The sequence below is a fragment of the Bubalus kerabau genome, chromosome 1, assembly GCF_029407905.1.
Source record: "Bubalus kerabau isolate K-KA32 ecotype Philippines breed swamp buffalo chromosome 1, PCC_UOA_SB_1v2, whole genome shotgun sequence".
In the NCBI taxonomy this organism is placed as follows: Eukaryota; Metazoa; Chordata; class Mammalia; order Artiodactyla; family Bovidae; genus Bubalus; species Bubalus kerabau.
The window spans coordinates 231,719,069-231,728,826 of NC_073624.1; positions in this window are offsets into that span (position 1 = coordinate 231,719,069).

Here is a 9,758-nt window from a genome sequence, read left to right on the forward strand (position 1 = left end):
GAGGGCTCCCTTTTCCTACATCCTCACAAATACTCACCATCCTTGTGTTTTTGTTGACAGCCATTCTAATAGATGTGAGATGGTATCTCGTTGTGGCTTTGACTTGCATTTCCCTGATGATTAGTGATGTTGAGCATCTTTTCATGTACATATTGGTCATTTGAATATCTTTTTGGGGGAACGTCTATTCAAGTTCTCTGCCCATATTTTAATTAGATTGTTGGCTTTTTTGCTGCTGAGCTGTTTGAGTTCCTAGTATATTTTAGATATTAACCTTTTATCAGATAGATGGTTTGCAAACATGTTATCCCACTCTGTAAGTTGCCTTTTTATTTTGCTGATAATTTCTTTTGCTGTGAGGAATCTTTAGTGTTTGATGTAATCTCAATTTTTATTTTTGTTTTGGTTGCTTACACTTTTAGTGTCATAGCTAAAAAATCTTTGCCAAGACCAATGTCAAAGGAGTTTTTCTCTGTCAGACTCCAATATCCACCTGCCCTTTTTCTTGGTCCCAAGACTTTTAGTATGCTTTGTCCCACGTCTCATTAATTAACTTATTTTCTCTTAACAAATATTAATGAAATCTTAATATGTTCCAAGAAATGTGCTCAGGGTGAGGGCCACAGCAGTGAACAAAGAGATCAGGTCCCTATTTTCATGGACCTTACGTTTTCATTGAGGAAGGAGTGTCAGATTGGTGTTCAGTTGTTCAGTTGTGTCCGACTCTGCGACCCCATGAACTGCAGCACGCCAGACTTCCCTGTCCTTCTCAATCTCCTGGAGTTTGCTCAAACTCATGTTCATTGAATCAATGATGCCATCCAACCATCTCATCCTCTGTCGTCCCCTTCTGCTCCTGCCCTCAATCTTTCCCAGCATCAGGGTCTTTTCCAATGTGTTGAGGTCCTTTAATGGACCAGAACCTGGTGGTCCAGAGTCAACCGATAAGAAAGTAAAGGAGAGAGAAAGAGGCTGATATTCCTTGGTTTACGCAGAAAGCCAATAAAGCCCCTGGCACGGGGCTTGCTCTGTTCACGGGGGCCTCAGGCGCCTCTCAATGGGGGAAGGCACAGAGCGCCTTCTTGAGAGGGTCTTAGAAGCCCAGGCAGGAAAGTGAACTCAGAGGGCCTCTGCACTCTGATGAAATAGCCTGAGAAAGAGAGAGAAAGAAAGACACGGGGACCAGAGCTCTGATGGAGCAAAGGTGTTTTAATCAACATGGTGTGGGCATATATACTGTAGTTATTCTCAGCAAAGATAAAGATTAAAATTCCAGACTTACAAAACATAGGTGATCCATATTAAAGAGAGAGAGAGAGTTGTAAATAATCACTTTTACCATATGGTTCATAAAAAGAAAGAGGGTACTTATCACCATAGAGAAAAACTAACAAAGGAAATGCCTGGATCCCTCAGCCCTCGGAGAGGCTTGCCTCTCCTCTTAATTCCTGAATATTCAGGAATTAATAAGGAACAGAGAATTCCTGACAGATCCAAAACAGCACACAGGAAGCCTCCTATTAAATGCTTCCTGACACAATAAGTCCACTGTTCACATCAGGTGGCCAAAGTATTGGAGCTTCAGCTTCAGCATTAGTCCTTCCAATGAATGTTCAGGGTTGATTTCCTTTAGGATAGCTTGGTTTGATCTCTCTGCTGTCCAAGGGACTCTTAAGAGTCTTTTCTAGCACCACAGTTAAAAGGCATCAATTCTTCAGCTCTCAGCCCTCTTTATAGTCCAACTCTGCACATGACTACTGGAAAAACTATATAGCTTTGACTATACAGACCTTTGTCAGCAAAGTGATGTCTCTGCTTTTCAATGTGCTATCTAGGCTTGTCATAGCTTTTTTTCCAAGGAGCAAGGGTCTTTTAATTTCATGGCTGCAGTCACATCCTCCTTGATTTGGAGCCCAAGAAAATAGTCTGTCACTGTTTCCATTTTTTTCCCCATCTATTTGCCATGAAGTGATGGGACTGGATGCCATGATCTTAGTTTTTTGAATGTTGAGTTTTTGGCCAGCTTTTCCACTCTCCTCTTTAACCTTCATCAAGAGGCTCTTAGGTTCCTCTTTGCTTTCTGCCTTTAAGGTGGTGTCATCTGCATATATGAAGGAGGGGAAAGAGGGGTAAGAGGAGTAGACCTGAAAGGTCTCTCTGAGGGTATGACATTTGAACTGAGTTCTGATAGTGGCGAAGAGGCAATGTTTTTGTTACTAATGAAAAGCTAGTAATAAAAGTGTATTAATGTGGAAAGCTGGGGAAAGAGTGTAGTTTCAACAACTGGGACAGCAAGTGCAAAGGCCGTGAGGCAGGGCAGACCTCAGCTATTTCAGGAATACAAAGTGGGCCATTATGGCTCTAGTAGAGTGACTAGGATGTGCTGGGAGACATGGCTAGTTATTGTTGTTCAGTCCCCCAGTTATGTGCAACTCTTTGCAACCCCACGGACTGCAGCACGCCAGGCCTCCCTGTTTCTCACCATCTCCCAAAGTTTGCCCAAGTTCATATCCATTGCATCGGTGATGTCATCCAGCCATCTCATCTTCTGATGCCGTCTTCTCTTTCTGCCCTCCATCTTTCCCAGCATCAGGGACTTTTCCAATGAGTCAGCTGTTTGCATCAGGGACCAAAATACTGGAGTGTTAGCTTCAGCATCAGTCCTTGCAAGAGTATTCAGGGTTGATTTTCCTTAAGATTGACTGGTTTGATCTACTTGCTGTCCAAGGGACTCTCAGGAGTCTTCCCCAGCGCCATAGTTCGAAGGCATCGATTCTTCGGCACTCTGCCTTCTTTACGGTCCAGGTCTCACAACCATACATGACCACTGGGAAGACCATAGCCTTGACTATATGGACCTTTGTCAGCAGAGTAATGTCTCTGCTTTACAACACACTGTCTAGGTTTGTCATATGTTTCCTGCCAAGAAGCAAACGTCTTCTGATTTCATGGCTGATGTCACCATCCACAGTGATTTTAGAGCCCAAGAAGAGGAAATCTGTCACTAATTCCACCTCTTCCCCCTTTATTTGCCATGAAGTAATGGGGCCAGATGCCATGATCTTAGTTTTTTTAGTATTTAGTTTTAAGCCAGCTCTTTCACTCATGTCCTTCACCTTCATCAAGAAGGTCTTTAGTTCCTCTTCGCCTTCTGCCATTAGAGTGGTATCATCTGCATATCTGAGGTTGTTGATGTTTCCCCTGCCTGTCTTGATTCCAGCTTCTAACTCATCCAGCCTGGCATTTCTCATGTTGTGCTCAGAATATAGATTAAACGAACAGGGTGACAGCAGACAGCCCTGTCATACTCCTTTCTCAATCTTGAACCAATCAGTTGTTCCCTACAGGGTTGTAGCTGTTGCTTCTTGACCCACATATAGGTTTCTCAGGAGACAGGTAAGATGGTCTAGTATTCCCACCTCTTTAAGAACTTTCCACAGTTTGTTATGATCCACACAGTCAAAAGGCTTTGGTGTAGTTGATGAAACAGCAGTAGATGTTTTTCTGGAATTCCCTAGCTTTCTCTGTGATCCAGCAAATGTTGGCAATTTGATCTCTGGTTCCTCTTCTTTTTCTAAACCCAGCTAGGACATCTGGAAGTTCTTGTTTTGTATAATGCTGAAGCCTAGCATGCAAGATTTTAAGCGTGACCTTACTAGCATGGGTTCAGTTCAGTCGCTCAGTCGTGTCCGACTCTTTGAGACCCCATGAACTGCAGCACGCCAGGCCTTCCTGTCCATCACCAACTCCCGGAGTCTACCCAAACCCATGTCCATTGAGTTGGTGATGTCATCCAGCCATCTCATCCTCTGTCATCCCCTTCTCCTCCTGTCCTCAATCTTTCCCAGCATCAGGGTCTTTTCAAATGAGTCACCTCTTCACATCAGGTGGTCAAAGTACTGGAGTTTCAGCTTCAACATCAGTCCTTCCAATGAACACCCAGGACTGATCTCCTTTAGGATGGACTGGTTGGATCTCCTTTCAGTCCAAGTGACTCTCAAGAGTCTTCTCCAACAACACAGTTTAAAAACATCAATTCTTCGGTGCTCAGCTTTCTTTATAGTCCAACTTTCACATTCATACATGACTACTAGAAAAACCATAGCCTTGACTAGATGGACCTTTGTTGACTAAGTAATATCACTGCTTTTTAATATGCTGTCTAGGTTGGTCATAACTTTCCTTCCAAGCATGGGAGATGAGTGCAATTGTTCAGTGGTCAGCACATTCTTTAGTACTACCCTTCTTGGGAACCGGGATGAGGATTGACCTTTTCCAGTCCTGTAGCCACTGCTGGGTCTTACAGAGTTGCTGACATACTGAATGCAACACCTTGATGGCATCATTCTTTAGGATTTTGAAGAGTTCTACTGGAATTCCATCACATCCACTAACTTATTAGCTTTATTCCATCACATCCAACACAGCAGTGCTTCCTAAGGCCCACTTGACTTCACTCTCCAGAATGTCTGGCTCTGGGTGGCTGACCACACCATCGTAGCAATCTGGTTCATTTGGATCTTTTTTGTACAGTTCTTCCGTGTATTCTTTCCATCTTTTCTTGAGTCCTTCAGTGTCTACTAGGTCTCAACCACTTATGTCCTTTATTGTGCCCATCTTTGGGCAAAATGTCCTCTTGATACTCCCAATTTTCCTGAAGAGGTCTCTAGTCTTTCCTCTTCTGTTTTTCTCTTCTAGTTTTATACACTGTTCATTGATAAAGGTCTTCTTGTCTCTCTGTGCTATTCTCCGGAAATCTGCATTTGGTTGGATGTACCTTTCCCCTTCTCCCTTGCTTTTTGTTTCTCGTCTTTCTTTAGCTATTTGTAAGGCCTCCTCAGATAACCACTTTGCCTTCTTGTTTGTCTTTTTGTTCAAGATGGTTTTGTTTGCTGCCTCCCATACATTATTACAGATCTCCATCCACAGTTCTTCAGGCATGCTGTTTATAAGCTCTAATCCCTTGAATCTATTCGTTACCTCCACTGCATATTCATAGGAGATTTGATTTAAGTCATACCTGGTTGGCCTAGTGGTTTTCCCCGCTTTCTTTGGTTTAAGCCTGAATTTTGCTATGAGAAGCTGATGATCTGAGCCACAGTTAGATCCAGGTCTTGTTTTTGCTGATTGTATACAGCTTCTCCATCTTCAGCTCTAAAGAATATAACCAGTTTGATTTCAGTTTTGACCATGCATTCTCTTGGCAGAGTTCAGAGGCTGTCCCAGCAAGTATACTGGGGTGGTTTGCCATTCCCTCCTCCAGTGGATCACGTCAGAACTCTCCACTATGACTCGTCCATTTTGGCTGGCCCTACCCGGCACGGTTCATAGCTTCATTGAGTTATGCAAACCCCTTCAATACGACAAGGCAGTGATCCGTGAAGGGGGGGCATGGCTAGAGGGATCATTTATTAGACACCATCTGTAAACAAGACACAACCCTCTCTCCTGGCACTTACTTTCTCATCTGTTCAGACTGCTTGCTTCCTGCCCATAAATACTTCCTTCTATTAATACTCCTCTGAGTCTTATCTACCTTTCAAGACCAGCCCCTGCCCATCTCCTCCCAGAAGCTTCCTTGACTCTCCCAGCTCTTAGACATGGCAGGGTGGGGGTGGGGAGATTGGCACATACTGGATGTGTTGAAGCAGGACGCTCTGTTTACTCTCTTGCCTCCTAAGCCAGTGTTTCTCAGGGTGTGGTCTTCAGACCACTTGCATCACAGTTTCCCTAAAATGTTCCTAAGTTTTAAAAGTGTTTTTAGTGAAATATTTAAGTTTTAACAAGTGGAATAATGTATATTTCTATGCTCACCATCTGTTTTTAAGAACTTTACCACTTGTCCATGCTTGCTTCAGTAATCATAAATACAGGTGAAACCTGAGTGCTTGTCAGAAGTGCAGATTCCAAGGCCCTAGCCTGGGTCTACTCATTCAGAATCTCTGGACAAAGAGCTGTGCATTTTTAACAATCCGTTTTCCCTCTTCCTACCTCACCCACCATGATTCCTATGCATAGTGAAGTTTGACAATCACTGACATATCTTGGTTAAAATCTGCTCCATCAAGCAGTGTTCTGTTCTTCTTACAGCCAGCTCCGAAGGTTTTAATCTTTGCTATGCATCAGAGGCACCTGGGGGAACTTTCAGAAATGCAGATCCCAGGCTCCTCCCTAACCTTGTAAATCAGAATGGGTCACAGGGATGTCAGCAAACTCTATGACCAAAACCTGGAAAAGGTGGATTTTGAACGGTTGCCGGGGCCTGGGGGAAGAGGGGGGATGGAGTGGGGAAGACCTGTCTCCCTTGTTCTGTTTGAAACATTCCTGGCATCATCTAAGTCGGATTCTGATATCCTTACAACTTGCTTTCCCCCAGAATAATGTCAGCAAGCATTTCCTATGGCTCTTTGTGCTGGGCAGAGCTGCTTTCAAGAGCCCTGACCCATGTCTGGGCTGCATTCCCAGCTCAGACATTAACTCAGTGAGTGGACTGGAAGTTGAGTCACCAGATTTAGCAAAGTTTTAAGTATGTAATGAATAATTTTCTAATAGAAGTATGTTCTAAACATTCCACGGGACATACACTAAAAAAAAATTGTTTATATAAAATTCAAGTTTAACTGAAAGTCCTGTGTTTTATCTGGCAGTCTTGCCTTAGGCAGTATCTTCTGTTCCTGCAAACCTCCGTTTCCACGTTTGGAAGATGAGGGGGCCTCGGCTAGATGACTTCTGTGGGTTCTTAGGACTTGGATGCTGTGGTAGTCAATTCAGAGGCATCCCACAGTTCCGGGAGCTCTTCTCCCCGGCTCCACCAGAGGGCGCCCTGGCTCTCCTCTTCGGGTTCGGGGATTACGGTTCAGGGAGCAGACTGCTCGGTCCGTCTGGCTCTGTGGGGGCCATCTGGAAACCGGGTTGTGAGGCTTCGATGTCCCCAGGCCTTTACTCATCCCTGGTACCGCTGGTTCAGAAGGAGAGACGGGGAGAGCTCATAGGATGGGACCATCTTATCCAGCTGCCCCTCTACCATTATTTAGAAGGAGAGGCTGGACCCCTGAGGGGAAGGCCCTAATCCAGGCAAAGACCACTGTCCTGGAAACTAGGCTTTAACTCCCTCTTCAGGGCCCCTTTGCCTCATGAGGGTTCCCTTATTTCTATTTCCGGCTGGACATATTTTAACCCTTGCAGTTCTAAAACCAAAACCAGTGTAGAGACCAGGCAGCCCAGCACAGCCTAACCACTGTGACATGCCTGAGCACCTTCACAAAGAGGATGTGGTCTTGAAACTTTGTAAATGAGAGCGCACCAGGGATAAAGGACTCATCTAGGCAGTAGGGAAAGTGCAGGCCCCTCTCGTTTAAGTCGGGAATGTTGCCATCAACATCGTCTTCCTCTCTGCCAGATACATGACCCATGAGGCAGGGGCCATTATCATCAGGATTTTACAGATGAGGAAACAAGCTCAGCGTTTGGTCATTGGGCTAAATGGGGCTCAGACCAGTTCTGTAGCTGTTGGGAGAGAAGACCTAGAAGATCTCTAAAGGACCCCCAACCCCTTCAAGAAAAAGAGGAATTGCTCAAAGGGAGAGATACCCACCACTTCAGGACTGGAAATGATTTTAGGAGACTTACCAATTTGGCATTGAATTAGGTGTAATTCAATTCTCTTCTGGACCATTGGATTATCAAAGAGAAAGTCTTTTCTTCCTTTAATAAGAAACAGCATCCTTCAGGCACAGGGAATATTTGTAATTGCATCACATTTTTTTCCACTGTATTTTTTTTTCCTGTTTTTTTTTTTTAATTTTATTTATGTCAATAGTAAATGATACTGATTTTTCTCTCAGGGTAATGAGATGATTTCCTTTAAACGTTAATTTTTTTTTTTTTTTTAAGAGATTTGACTTACAGGGAGCGAAGCACTGATGGAAGGAGAAAATGAGAACATTGCCTGTAAGGACTCTGAGGCCCCTCAACTCCGCTCCTCAGCGTTGCTGCCACCCCTCTTGTCCTCCGAGGGCTCCTTGATGCTGCCTTTCCCTTGAAAACTCAGCAAAACTCCCTAGAGGGAGAATTCTAGATATGGGTGGAGGGGGGAAGCTCTGGTTTCCAATTTCCCCCATTTTATGAAAAATGAGCAAGTCACTCAGCCTCCCTGAACCTCAATTTCCTCCTCTGTGAGTATGGGGAGCAGAGCTGTTCTGAGAGCGAGAGCTGTGTATTATACAGATGATCTCCCCAGGCACAAGGACTGCATCCTACAGTCTCCGGGAAATGTCACAGCTCCATCCCTACCCGAAGGAACAACCCATTCAAGCCAGGTTCCGTCAGAGCTCTCTGCTTTATGGCCTTTGCAGCACATGTTTCTGCCTCAAACGGTCTGACTTGTGCACAGTCTGCCTAGCCAGGATGAAAGCTCCAGGACAGCAGAGGCCATGCCTGTGCTTACTCAGGAGAACATAAAACGTTATTGCGGGCATCTGGTAAACACCATAGATGAAGGTATGAGCCAGTTCCGAAATGCACCCTGTCAGTCTCTGCCTGGATTCCTCTAGATGATGGTACTAGGCTGGACTTGCTTCCGCAAATGGCCAGGATTAAACTGCCCAGTTCTTGCCTGCCATTGTGTGAACAAGCAACACCATAATACAAGTTTATGAGTTTTATGATTTTTTTAAATGACTTTGAATTGTTAGCAGTTTGAAAATAATGTAAGAGAGGGATAAACCAACTCTAGACTTGGCATCTGGAGACCTCGCTCTGTGTGTGGCCCATTGCAACGGACACTTCCTGGAACTATTTCTCTGTCTCAAAGGTGAGCCTCAGAACACCAGCCTGAAATATCACACCAGCATGATGGGCATGCATGGGCCTTGAAAAAATGCTCAGTGGACTTAGCGGTGGGCCTTTCCAGAACTAGAGCGTTCTTTTTAAAGGCAGTCTAATCTTGTCTCTGTTTCTCTGGTTTAAAATCCTCCTACAACTTCCACTGCAAACAAAAAAATAAAATTCAAACTCCTCACATGGCCTACCAGACTTCAGGGTCTGGCCTCTGCCCACTTGTTCAGCTTCATCCAGTACCAGACAGCCCTCAGCCTGGACACCAGCCACGCAGGGGGACTCGTCATGTTCCCCACCCACTCAAGACCTTTGCCTGTGCTGTTCCCCTGCCTGGAATGCCCTTTCCCCGACCTTTCTCCTCTCTCACCTCTGCCCCTCCAAACACATCATTCTTTTCCTTTGTGACCCAGGTTTTTTCAAGGAAGCCCTAGAACAGCCCTGTGCAATAGAACGCTCTGTGATGATGAAAATGTTCTGGATCTGCCCTGTTCAGTAGGGTAACTGCTAACCACATTTTGCTGTTGAGCACTTGAAATGTTTCTGGAGTGACTGAGGGACTGAATTTTAAATTTTAAGTTAAATTTAAATGTAAATAGCCAGGCATGGGGAGTGATTACCGTGGAACAAGAGTAATCCTGATTCCTTCTGTGACATACACTGCTGGTTTCTTATATTCTCCCTTCAGTGTGAAAAGTGGAAGTGTTAGTCACTCAGTCCAACTCTTTGTGACCCCATAGACTGTAGCCTGCCAGGCTCCTCTGTCCATGGAATTCTCCAGGCAAGAATACTGGAGTGGGTAGCCATTCCCTTCTCCAGGGGACCTTCCCGACCCAGGGATCACACCTGTGTGTCCCTCATTGCAGTTGGATTCTTTACTGTCTGAACCACCAGGGGAGCCCTTCAGTGCACCTATCACATAT